This window comes from Gadus chalcogrammus, chromosome 22 (genome assembly GCF_026213295.1).
Source record: "Gadus chalcogrammus isolate NIFS_2021 chromosome 22, NIFS_Gcha_1.0, whole genome shotgun sequence".
NCBI lineage: Eukaryota > Metazoa > Chordata > Actinopteri > Gadiformes > Gadidae > Gadus > Gadus chalcogrammus.
This window is the reverse complement of record NC_079433.1, coordinates 13,795,382-13,809,249: the sequence shown is the minus strand read 5'-3', so window position 1 is coordinate 13,809,249 and position 13,868 is coordinate 13,795,382. Positions and strand designations below refer to the sequence as shown.

The window sequence follows — 13,868 nt, the reverse complement described above, 5'->3', positions numbered from 1 at the left end:
AAAACGGCTTGTAACGGATAATCACACTCACACCTGTTGGTACAATATGTCACCTTTAAGCCCAGTTCAGACCAATTTTTCACCTCGCAACGACTTGCAACTCGCAACTCCTTGCGACGAGATCGGGCTGCGACGTTCTAAAAACTGGGCAGTTCAAACTGCTGCACCGGGCGGCGACGTCAGGTGGTTTCCCTAGCATGTGAACGCGCTGGCACAGCTGAGAGCCGCAGCAGCATCAGCATCATGCTAAAAAAGTAGCCTAACTTAGGTTTGTATTAGGTTGCTTGAGCTAGCACCCCAATTTACCCTCCCGCCGGACCCACACACATTGCCGGTTTATTGGGTTTCATTCTGATGTAAATGCGACGGTTCCGGGGGGGGGGCTTGGGTAGAGGGGTTGCTGCCCAGTGCCCACATGAAAAAAATCTATAGTTTACTATGGTAAATAAACTGTATATAATAATAAATAAATAATAAACTATAGTATACCCTATATATACTTTAGTAAATATTGTAGGCCTAGTGTTTTTTGAACCTTACTATAGTAGTTTTACTACAGTAAACTATAGTATACTACAGAAAATTACTATAGTCAATCCCACACTATATTGTAGTATAGTAATCTATAGTATACATTGTATACTATAGATTACTATACTATACTACAATATAGTGTGGGATTGACTATAGTAATTTTCCAGACATTGTAGTGTATTGTGGTAAATATTATAGTAAGTTACTACAGTGTTGTATACTATACAACACTGTGTAGCAACTTACTATAGTAAGTTATTCCAACATGCCCCCCATATTATTATTCCAAAATTTGGAATTAATCAAACAAATGGCAGATAAATAATAGGCCTACTGAAATGGCTATTTTTTGGTTGAACACATTTGAACGAAATATTTATGATCCCCTAATGACGCGAACTTCCCCTGAAGTTGGCGTCGCTGATTGGTAGACTGTCTGAATGGCGGTAGGCCTACTAAGAAATGGGGGCAAGTTGGAATGGCCGCATGTAACCATAACAACGGTTATAGCTAACGTTTAGCCTACTGACTGTGGACAGTACGGTACGGGACCGGGACGGTAAGGCCGTGACGTACAAATTGTTCTGTGCTGTGTCCTGATTGGCTGAAGAGAAATAGCAACGTCGTTGCGTTCTAAAACTGGACCTGGCGATTTGACATGTTCAACCTCTGGCGACTCCTTGCGACTCCTTTCAACGGCATCACCCGCTTCAACGACAAGCAACGACAATCAACCGCTTTGTACTCCAAGGTTCGTTGGATGCTTAAATGATGCTGATAACTCCAACGTGTGGGCGATAGTGCTTAGTGCATGACTAATCAGTATGACACAATTTAGTGAGCCTATCTTTAATGTGTACAGGCAAAATAAATCAAACAGGGGTTTCTTCTCCTTTTTATGCTATGCGATACATCTATTCTTTGAAACATGGCTCTGATAGCCTACATATGAAGTCCAATTTATTCAAGGGCTCCTTCACTTGTTCATCTCACTTGGAATGAAAGAAAGGAAGATAAAAAACAAAACAAATGGTTTATTTCAATACTACCAGTATCTATCTATGTTTTTTTCTCCCTGAAAGTTAACCGCTCTGTTCAAAGGCAATGTTGTTCACAAACGCTAGAGGGCAGTGTAAGAACGTGGCCTTCTTCAGCGAGGCGCCAGATAGTGTTCTTCCAATTTGGGATGGAGCAGGCACATATTGTGTTTGTATACCTTTTCACTGTAGCGCATCATTTGTCTACGATCATGGAGCAAACAGAAGTTCTCAATTTGTCCGCTTCAGACACTCTTTTGGGCAGCAAGCGTTTGAAGTGTAAGAAGGCACTCAGTAGAAGAAAGGATACTGGCAGACAATCCTATCATTATTGGAGGCTGCACAGAAGTAGCAGCCCGACACTTTTGTCTCCCTCCAGCATCTCCGTCTATCTATGTCTCCGTCCCCACAACTGTACGTTCATGAGATGAGAACACAGATAGACCTCAAGTCTAACTATCACCACGTACCTCTGCATACTAGTAGCTAAAGAGCACATGGAAATAATCGACGCGTAATAATGAATAACAGAATTATTATCATACAAACTAAAATAATAATAATAATACATTTAATTTAGAGGCGCCTTTCAAAACACCCAAGGTCACCTTACAGAGCATATAGTCATCATACATTTTTTAAAAAACAAGACATTGTGGAAAAAAATAAATAAATAAATAAATAAACATAAGCAATAAGAAATAAATAAAACAAAAACAAGACAAGACAAAAAAAACAAAACAATCAAAACAGTGATCAGTTAGACGTTGTGTGCGAGTTTGAACAGGTGAGTTTTGAGTTGTGACTTGAAGGTTGTAATGGTGTCTGACTGTTTTATGTGTGGGGGGAGGGAGTTCCAGAGCCTGGGTGCTGAACAGCTAACAAACTAAGCAGTGTCTTCCATGTTTCTACTCCAGCTGTCCACTGTTGGACCCGTTGGGGGCCAGGCCAGCTATTCAGAGGCCGGGACGAACATCCTCCGGTACCGAGTCTAGCAGAGGCTGGCTATACAATGGCTCCCACTTTCTTACTTCCATGTATTGTAAGTCTGCAGAGTTTTCCTTATGTAATGAATTACACAGAGAGGAATTTACAAAATATATTCTGACATCATGATGTTATATGTGATCTTGTTTTAATGTTATAGGGGCATTTGGTCTGTTGCATGGGATATTTGTGGATGGATTAATTATGAGGAATTGTAAGTCAAGTCATTCAACTGGAAAGAATGGCCTCTCATAGGGGAACTCAAATAGTACCACGCCTAGATTAAAGTAAACTATCTTAGATCCTTGTGTACCAGGATGCCTATGTCGGGACCGCAGAGTCGCTCACCAGCTGCCGCAAGAGACTCAACACTCACTTGTTCAGAGTTCACCTAGACTCTTCATAGCCACCCCCCCCAACCCCCATTTGATGTTTTACGTCCTGGCACTTAATTATAGCACTTGGCATTGTGTAAGATCTTATCCTAGCTACCTTTGTTGTACATGGGGAAGGGATTAACCTCACAATTGTTGGTGCTTGGCACTTGTTTCTATGAACAACCTTACTGTGTACCAACAGGGATATATTGTTTCTCTTTCTTCTGACAAATGTACTTATTGTAATTCGCTTTGTAAAAAAGCTTCTGCTATTATGTAAATGTAAATGTTTCAGCCCAGCAAACAGGCCGTGTTGTGGCGTACTACACGGTGAGAAGGGTTGATGTTATTCGTAAGTATAACCTGCAACCACAGTTGTGCCTCCTGACTGTGTCCTCTCAGTCCAACAGCGCATTATACATTTTATTTTAGCAATAAGCATAGCAATTTTATGTAATTCATCATTAACGAAACACATAGAAGATATGTGGGTTATTTTCACTGCGGGTGATCGTTAATGTTCCTTATTTATTAGAAGAAATAAACACGCTTCTGACAGCTAACACACAAACCTGCACTAATGGACATTGAACCTGAACATTTAACTGGGTCTTCTTTTATGGACACATATCTGGGCAGCATATCTAAATAGGACTTATTAAGGTGGGTCAAGCCGATTAGGCGGGCCGGCTAGGTGGTCGGCATGAAGCTGGACCCTCTGGTGACAGCGGCAGAGAGGAGAACATCGAACAAACTGCTGGCTAATCTGGACAATGTCAGCCATCCTCTGCACACTGTTGTCAGCAACCAGAGACGCTTGTTCAGCAACAGGATGCTCCTCGGCAAGAGCAACACCGACCGACTGAAAAGCTCGGCACCACACTCGGAGGAGCACAGAGGTCGGGGAGGAGCACCAGGCCTGACCCACAACATAACATAACACTGCATATCAACAACTGTCTGTTTGATACACTGTTTTCTTACACTGTTTTTATGCACTGTATAAGCACTCCCTCGTGTAAATATTGAATTGTACGGTATTCTTCTATATCATTTCCCTGCATATAAATGTTTTGCATTTGGCATTTTGGACTTTTGCACATTTATACTTGTTTTTAACTCTTATTCTATTTGTTACATGGTGTTTCCTGCTGCCCGAAGTGCAATTTCATGAGAGAACCTTACAGAGGGATTAATATAGTTCCTATCTATCTATCCATCAATCAAAATGCACAGGCGGTCAATTTAAGCCATAACTTCACAAACACACACTGTGGAGTTAGGCGTGCTGAGCTGATTCTTACCCCCCAGCCCCACTAACCCACCTCCACTTGCTCTGGTTCTGCTTCTCCATTGTTGTCTGTTGTATATATCAGACAAACTATATCAATCTGATGTACTCCCGTGGAGGATTGGATAGTGCTCAGTTGCCCAAAATTGTTATGCTGTTTGTACAATGTATCTGACATCTGCAAGTCATGCATTAAATCCTACAGCAGGGAGCTGACAGAAGGCAAAAATGCTTTTGGTTGGCAGCCAGTTGAAATGTGTGAAACGGAATGTCACGGGTTTACCTTGATGGTTTCACTTTTTGACCTGTGTTCACCCAATAAGTCTGCCATCTATAACTTCCTTACAACAAGTACAACCAAATGGCTCCTTCCTCAGCTGTGCTTCCCCATCCATCTCCGCTTTCCTTCTTCTCTTACCTTCCTTACCAGTCTCCTACATAGACCGGCAAGATTCACTTGTCTTCTGCCAGATTCTCTAGTGTGCTATGCCTTACTTTCCAGCAATAGCCTTCCTGACCTCCACACCTAGCCGGAGTCAGACTTGTTGGACTCTGGGGCTGGATCAGGCTGCACACCCGAAATCGATGTGCACAGGTTCAACCAATCATCACTGCACATACTCATGATACATGACGTAACAGTCAACGTAACCTGGTCGACAACCTAACAATACGTAACCTACCCTCATCAACCTAACAATAAAACGGATTTCCAACACGACCTCGCTGCGTGTTTTGTCTGGAGGAGCCCAGCAAAGGTATTCTGGGTGTGGCAGCCATCTGAGTGGCGTGCGGCATTGTCATTGCTAAACTGACACCAAATGCGTGGCCTTTCCAGAACAATAAAGGACCCAGAAGAGCTGTCTGCGGCTATTCCCCAAACACTCCACCCGTCTTCCTAGGGAGGTGTGGGAACAATGGGGTTTGGGTGCTATTTTATTTCACGTATGGCAGCCCTGGAAGGAGTCCGCTTATTTTCATTAATAATAATAATAATAATAATAATAATAAATTGTATTTATAATGCACTTTATATTCAAGAATCTCAAAGTGCTTCAGAGAAAAAAAATAACAAATCTATTAAAAGGGGAGCCTCAAAGAAAGTTTAGCTAAATGCTCTTTTAAAGAGATGGGTTTTGAGGTTCAGTTTAAAAAGAGCTGTAGTCTGTGGAGCCCTCAGGTGGTCAGGGAGGGCGTTCCATAGTCTAGGGGCAGCAGCAGAAAAGGCCCGATCACCCATGGTGCACAGCTTCGTATGTCGGGTTTGGAGGGTGTGAGTGGATCCTGAACGGAGTGTACGTGAATTTGTCGGGAGGGTGAGGAGTTCCTGAAGGTAGAGGGGGGCAAGTCCGTGAAGGCACTGGTGGGTGAGGAGGGAGACCTTGTGCTCAATTCTGAGTGGGACAGGGAGCCAGTGCAGTGATTTCAGGATGGGGGTGATGTGGTCATGCTTGCGCACCCTCATCAGGACCCTGGCAGCACTGTTTTGAATGTATTGGAGCCTCTGGAGGCTCTTGCCAGGGATCCCAATGAGGAGTGCATTGCAGTAGTCCAACCTGGAGGAGACAAAGGCATGGACGAGCTTCTCTGCATCAGCCAGGGTGAGTGATTGGCGGAGTTTGGCGATGTTCCTGAGGTGGTATAAAGCTGTCTTACAGAGGTGTTTGATGTGGGTGTCAAAATTAAGTTGTGGGTCCATTTTAACACCGAGGTTGGTGACGGATGTGGAAAGGGGGATGTTTTTGCCAGAGAAGGTGATATTGGTGATGGTGGGGGAGCGGAGCTGATGTGGCGTGCCAACAAGGATGGCTTCCGTTTTATGGCTGTTAAGTTGTAGGAAGTTGAGCTTCATCCACGCCTCTATCTCCTCCAGGCAGGTGGTCAGTGTGGATGTTGGCAGAGGGGCAGAAGAAGTGGGGGTTGTCCTGATGTAGAGCTGTGTATCATCAGCATAGCAGTGGTAAGATAAGCCATGCCTGCTAATGACACTACCCAGGGGGAGCATGTAAAGTGAGAACAGTGTGGGGCCCAACACCGAGCCCTGGGGGACACCGCAGGTGACGTTGTTGGTGTGTGATTTTGCTTTGCCCAGGGCAACGTGCTCAGTTGTGTCAGTGAGGTACGAGGTGAACCAGTTCTTTACATTTCCTGAATGTAACCATTCATTAGGTCATTAGGTTAGGTAACTCTGTTTTAGAGTCCAAGGTTGGGAGTAGACTTCGGTTGGGGATTCTCTCCAACCTCAACTTGGTGTTGGGTATGTGGGTGTGTGTGTTGATGGTGGTTGGCTTAAGGTACCTCCCCTGGCCTGAATAAGTCTGAATGGACTCTTGGGCTGGGTCACGCTGCACACCTGTTGTGCATGGAAAAATCAATGTGCACCAGTTAAACCAGCCATCACCAGTTGTGTGATCAAAGAGTTTTGTATGATAGGACTATAATTCTTGTTTCATCCTACGATGGATTTCAGTCATTGGTTAACAATCCCCCGAGTTAGAGGCTAGACCCAAGCAAACTCTGTCCAATATCTAATTTAGAGCTCCCATTCAACCTTACTGGATATCATTTTTCTCCAAAGGTCGGGGTAAGAATCCGTACCTCCCTGGGAATTCCTTGTAGTATCAATATTTCGTGCACAATTTAGTTTTTTCTCACTACGGATAAGTTGAGGTCTATTTCTGGTTTATAGGCCTAGCTTGTTTTTTTTTAATGCATTTTAGACAGGGTGGTTACGCACAGGAGAAACCAGAAAGCTATTTAGCCCATGTCCTTTGGCCACCGGATATCAATTTTAATAACGTCATCAAATCATAAAGAGATTACATTAGCGGGGGCAAAGTCGCTTCTGCTGAAGGGAGTTGGCAACTTGGGTCCTTGTTCTTCATTCTCTTTCTTGAGCTTCCTTGATTCCATTTCATCTTGATTCTCCCCACCCCGGTAACACTTTACAATAAGGTACGTAAAGATGTGGGTAGTTACTGATGAACGACCAGGGCCCTAAATGACAGTTATTCAGTAACTACAGAAGAGTAACTAGTAAACAGACTAGGGGGGATACTGTATTAATGAATGTGAATTAGCAAACTGACAAATTGGAATTTTCCTGGGATTTCACAATTAGTTAATAAATGAACAGGGCACAGATGGGATGATTGTCATATTTTAATGAAGATATTCACAATACATACACACAATACATACATTAATATTCACATTTGAGGTTTGTTATGTGGCATTAGTAATGTTGAAGGCTTAAAAGCAATTGTCCACCGCTGCAGGGCATGGTTCAAACCTGCAGCCCTTGGTATCAAGCGCTGTTGGGTGCTGGCTTGGGTCCCACACTGGATCAGCTGGTAGAGCTGGATCTGACCAATGACGTGTTGTTACTTATTTGTGAACCATTCGTTCACCAGTAGTTAAGCTTTTTGAATAAATCGTTCACCAGTATTTAAGCTTTTTGAATCAGTTGTTTACAAATAGTTAAGCTTTTTGAACCATTCGTTCACCAGTAGTTAAGCTTTTTGTTTACCTTCATGTAAAGTCATGCATCATAGGCTACTGAGTTGTTACTCTTTCGTGAACCATTCGTTCACCAGTAGTTAAGCTTTTTGAACCATCTATTCACCATTGGTTTACCAGTAGTGAAGTAGTTTAAGTTTAGTTATAAAATCCCAAATCCACTGTTGATGAAAGGCATATTAAAATGAAACAAAAACAAAAGCTTAACTTCCAAACAATTCATTCCTCACAAACAGGCACTGAACAATGAAAAAATCAGACATACAAAAGAGCTGTCTACATCAACAAAACTCTATTTAAGTGTGCCTGATGGTGTTTTGATAAAATACATGACAGTGTTATTATGGCAAGTGATCAAAATGCAGACTGGTTCAACCTCATGATTCGTTATTCATTCATTCCTCATTAACTACCCATGTTTTTGCATATCTTATTTTAAAGTGCTACCATTCATGCAAAGAGTAAATACATTTTTTGTTTCTGAGGATACATAGTACAAAAATGAAAAAGTAAAGTTTGATTTTGGCATGCAGAGAAACAGCATGGAGATTAATAATCACCCCATACATACATCAACCCCTTCCATTCCTGAACTCTGTTTCAACCCCTGTATTATTTTATTTATTAATCTCTTTTTCATTTCACTCACATCAGTATCAGTAGTTCCAACTCTAGCCCTACCTTGTTTGGCTCTACTGGTGGCTCAAATATTCCTATTTGCAGAAACTTGGGGCTCGTACTTCCTTGCCCACCTAGGGAAAAATTCTCCTTATCTTCTGTCGTACCAAGTGTCAGGCCTAGGCGTTGCATGATGTGCAGTGGTTTACTATTGCGTGGAATAAAGGGCTCTTTATGGTTCCACTTTCCCGCAATGCAAGGGGGTTACGGACCCCTTACGTCCTTGCTGACCCTCCTTGCGTCCACCGCAAGGGCCGGACGTGCGCCTCTCAAAAATCGTAACCTTCCATCGAGGCGACGCAGCAGCAAGGGCTGTGATTGGTCCGCTTACTAAAACCCGACGCAGAACCATAAATGTTCACGACTGCGTCGAAGCATCTGCATGGTCATTGCGTTGCGGGAACGTGGGACCATAAAAAGGCCTTTAGGGTAAGCCACTGCACGTCATGCGATGCCTAGCTCTTTGCAGCTCTGTCACCTACATGTTAAGCCTCAGCAATCACAGCTATGCTGCTAGTACCCACACCACAAGTTGCAGCTTCTCCATCAACAGGATTAGCGTGTTCATTCGGATCAACCACAAGGTATGACAGGGCGTGCAACACACCTCACACCCTCAGGGAGAGATCTCCTGCATGAACATTGCTCCATTGTCATTCCCTTTTGTCTGCAAGTTTCCATAAACCGGATTTTCCAGTTAAAAGTCACCTAGGTGGCGTGTAAAACTGTAATTGCTGCATACCGGTTTGAAGGTTGACAAGCAAGTAATAAATCAAATGGTTTACCAGTCTTCGTTTTTTGTTAACAGCCCATGTAAGGTACACATTTACTAAAACGCTTTGAATTTTTTTTTCTTTTGTTTTGTTTGATATATTTAACAGTTGTATGCAAGCAAAATATTTTAGCATTATTCAGAATGCATGGTTTTAATGGTTGTAAATGAATGTACTCAAATGTAGAAGGCCAAGTCATGCTGTGGCTTAAAGAACACTCCAGCTCTCCCTCTTAACCTGGCCACCACTGGACCTCCATGCAGAGCTCAAAACCTTCTTTGTAGAGAAACTCAGGATTACAAGGATGTAATCCTGAGTTTGGGACAGGCTCAAATACATCCTGTCCCAAAATACACCTGCCCGCTCCTCCATCCTTATCTAAAGGTTTTAGAGAAGGCGGTTTATATACATTTATTGACTGACTTCACTACCAATTAAAATGGAGTCTGGTCCTTTTCCACCTTTGCCCAAACCAAGGCTTTGGAACGGCCTGCCAGAGTAGATCAAGCTAACCAAGTCTTTCTCCTTGGTCAGCTTGCTCCTTGGTCTTTCTCCTTTTCTCATCAATTAAATTTTGCTTCTCAATACAGATGTTTACCAAATGGCCTATTGTACGGGGTTCACAGAGCGCTTGGACACCATGTTTGCTCTTCTGATAGAAAGTCATTTTATTTTGATCGCTCGCAAGTCCAACAGGATCCAACAGGATCCGAGGCATTGGGTAGGCGTCGAACTTCGACACCGCATTCACCCTACGGTAGTCTACACAGAACCGGACAGACCCGGCCGGCTTCCCCACAAGCACGACGGGACTGCACCAGTCACTGTGAGACTCCTCGACCACGCCCAACTCCCACATGGTTGCCAATTCACGCCGCACCACATTTTGTTTGTGGACAGGCAGCCTGTAGGGGCGTGTCCGCACCGTTAAACCGGGCTGCGTCTCGATGTTGTGAGTAATTAGCGGGGTGCAACCGGGCAGGGGCGAAAAAGACGTTGGCGAACCGGAGTTGCAGATCGGCAACGTCCCGCGCCTGACTCCCTGAGAGACCCTCGCCCTGACCGACCGGGGGGATGGGGCCTGGGCTAGGGACCTCCGGCCCGAGGTCTTCCCTCTCCGGTAACGTTGACGCAAATGCGACAGGGACCGCATCGTTCCACCTCTTTAGGAGGTTGATGTGGTAGACCTGCTTGTTTTCGCCCCTGTCCGAACGCGCTACCTTGTAATCCACGTCCCCGACCCGCCGTGTGACCACAAAGGGCCCTTGCCTCTTCGCGAGTAATTTGGTGCTAGAGGTGGGCAATAGTACAAGGACCTTATCCCCCGGGGTGAGATCGCGTAATCTAGTCCCTCTGTTGTACAGGCGTCTCTGACTCTCCTGGGCTCGGTGCAAGTGCTCACGTGACAATATCCCTAGTGAGTGAAGCTTTGCACGCAAGTCCATGACGTACTGGATTTCGTTCTTGCTGTCACTGGACCCATCCTCCCAGTTTTCTTTAATGAGGTCCAGGACGCCCCTGGGCTTGCGCCCATAAAGCAACTCAAATGGGGAAAACCCTGTTGAAGCCTGGGGCACTTCCCGAACGACAGAGGGTCTAGCTAGCCATTGATGCCAATTTCGAGCATCCTCGTGTACGAATTTACGGATCATGGACTTTAACATCCGGTTAAACCTCTCACACAAGCCGTCCATGGCTGGGTGATAGACGCTTGTGCGGATGGCCTTGACCTTTAACAACCCGTAAAGTTCCCTAATCGTGCGTGACATGAAATTGGTGCCCTGGTCAGTGAGAGTCTCTTTCGGGATTCCCACCCGCGATATGAAACAACGCCTGCGCAACACTCTTCGCGGAGATGTTGCGCAACGGAATTGCTTCCGGGTATTGGGTTGCATAGTCGATCAGGAATAACACAAATCGATAATGGCCGGATAATGTCCATGCCAACGCGTTCGAAGAGGGCTTCCACTAGGGGAAGGGGCCGTAAGGGAGCCCTGGGGACGGCCGGAGGATTCACCAACTGGCACTCGGGGCAGGATGCGCACCACCTGCGCACCTCCGCCCGAATCCCCGGCCAATAGAACCGGGCCATTAACCGGTTAAGTGTTTTATCGTACCCCAAATGGCCCGCCATTGGGTTATAATGTGCCGCCTGGAAAACCATTTCCCGGCGGCTCCTGGGTACCAGCAACTGAGTAATAACCTCCTCACTCTGGGTGACACGACTCACCCGATAAAGCCTAACCCTAACCACTATAAAATGTGGGTAAGTCAGCGCTGCGTCTGGCCGGACCTTACTCCCATCAATAGCCATCACCTGGTCGTAGGCAGACCTCAGTGTGGCGTCCCGAGACTGCTCGAGGGGGAAATCCTCCACCGGTGGGAACCTCGGCGCTGGGACCTCGGGTTGGGAATCCCCCGCCTCCCCCGATCCCTGAGCAGCGTCGGCCGCCCCCGCCTTGGCGCAGAACACAGCACACGACTTACATGTCCCTACCGGTCGCGTCCGCACCCCCATAGTCCCCCTAACAGCCAGTGGAAACCCCGCCCAATCCAACCCAAAAACTCGGGCCTGTGGTACCAGACCCAGGCGGAGGTCCTAGCCGGCAGCCACTCCACGAACCTCTCCAGGGCCACCTGCTCCACCACGTCCTCCGCCGTGTTCTGGTCTGGGACCAGCCACCTCCTTGCCTGGTCTCTCAGCTGCTGGGCGAAGGCGGAGGATCGTTCCCCCTCACTGAAGGCCAGCGCCCGGAACCCCCGGCGATGTTCCTACGGGTAGAGGCCCAGCCGGTCTCGGATGGCCCTGGTGATGGCGTCGTAGTCTCGCTGGGCCCCGGCCGGCAGACTGTGGGCCACTAGCTGCGCCTCTCCTGTTAGGAGCGGCAGGAGACGGTGCGCCCACTCCGGGCGAGGCCACCCTGAGACCTCGACCACCCCCCTGGAAGGTCTTGATAAAGGCTTCCGCGTCGTCTGCCTCCCCCATCTTCGGGACGTGTATGTGCGTTGCGGGTCCCGCCCCTCGGGGTCCTTCGCCACATCCACCGGAGGCGAGGAGTTCCAGGGGGGCCAGGTGCCCGAGTACGTTTCCAAATGGGGACTGGTCCATTTCCCTGCGCTCAATCCTGATGTTGGGCTCCACTGTAAGGGGTTCACAGAGCGCTTGGACACCAGGTTTGCTCTTCCGATAGAAAGTCCTTCTATTTTGATCGCTCGCAAGTCCAACAAAACACAAAGCGTTTTCCGCTCAAAGCGGTCACAGGGTGCGTTCAAGGCGATCTCTGGCGGCGATCGCCCCTGTCTCTCCGCTCCCGATCCTTCCTGGATTCCTCTTTCACTACGACACAAAGCAGGCACAGAAGTACAAATACTCCCTGATTGGCCTGAGTTCTGACACCTGCTCGCACTTAGGTCCAATCCCCCCACAGCCAATCCGGTGCGCTCCCAACCTGCCCATACTCCCCCTGCAGGCCAGACGTTGCACATCCCCCCACACCTATACAGTATGAAGCTTTTATCTTACTGCATACTTTCTTTTATTTTAGGATTTATTGCTGCTTTTAGGCTAGGGGAGAGCAATGATGGTTTTGCTATTTTCTCAATTAATCACAAAATAATTACACTGGAATTGCCAACTTGCTGTATTAAAAACGTCAGTGTGTCAACTACTGGGACAATGTAGTCAAGTGAATTTAAGAAATAAGAACAGGTTGCACCACCTTCACAACCTCCCTGGTATTTTTACGCATGCCAGGAAAGATTGTTACATGTCTTAAATATGTATTATTTTTCAATCAAACACTGAATGAACTGCACATGTCAGGATTAGAAAGTCTGACATATGATGGGGCTGCCAATATGACAGACACATATTCTGAATCTAAAGCCATTATCAAAAGACAACAGCCTGTAGATCTCCATGTCCACTGTGTAATTGCACAGAGAATGCTCTGCCTCTGCTTTGATTCATGATTCAATACAGTGCGTTCATGAAGCAGGAACACTTGATACCTTTTTGGGGAATATTTGAGAGCAAAGTTGACACAGACACAGCACATTGAAACCTTCCTGTCCAACTAGATGGTTGGTTGATGGATTGAAAGGTCAAACTGTCTTGGAATGTTGGCAGCCGAGGTATCAGGGGAGCTGGAGTGCCTGAGTAAGTAATTGCAAAGGCACTCCCTGCAAAAACGCTCTCTCACATCACAACACAACACTCACAAGTTACTCTGGATATTTTTGAAGTTATATCCAACACTACGGTGGCTAGTAGGCGCTATGGGGGGACATCGAAACACTGGCTTCCTTGCAGGTGCCAGATTCTCATTTACAGGCGAACACTTACCCCCATAATATCGGGAAGCGGTGTGGAAGAGCAGCAACACGACGATCACGGACGATATCTGACCCAGGAGGAGGGCACTAAAGGTCCAATTAGTAGCAGTCCAAAGAGTTACGCCCCTGTTTATTTGCAGAAAGTCTTTTCATTGCTATTTTTTTTATTTTATGACAGAGTCAACTTATGGTACAGTTTTATTTTACACAATTTCATTGTGTTATATTTTAAAATGTAAGTGATATGTTTCAAGATATATGTTAATAAAGTTGAAATGTTCTTGCAATTATAGGAAAATAAATGTTTGACGTAGGCCTACACTGTAATTAAATGCCT

At 45.9% G+C, this 13,868-nt stretch overlaps 1 long non-coding RNA gene across 1 annotated transcript; it reads left to right on the top strand.

The window, feature by feature from the left end:
• The first annotated feature begins 984 nt into the window (after nucleotides 1-984).
• On the top strand, nucleotides 985-4,196 carry LOC130376009 (uncharacterized). Its single transcript, XR_008893934.1, has 3 exons — nucleotides 985-1,285; nucleotides 2,489-2,613; nucleotides 3,231-4,196. It is a non-coding gene; the product is annotated as an uncharacterized LOC130376009 (long non-coding RNA).
• The last annotated feature ends 9,672 nt before the right edge of the window (nucleotides 4,197-13,868 follow it).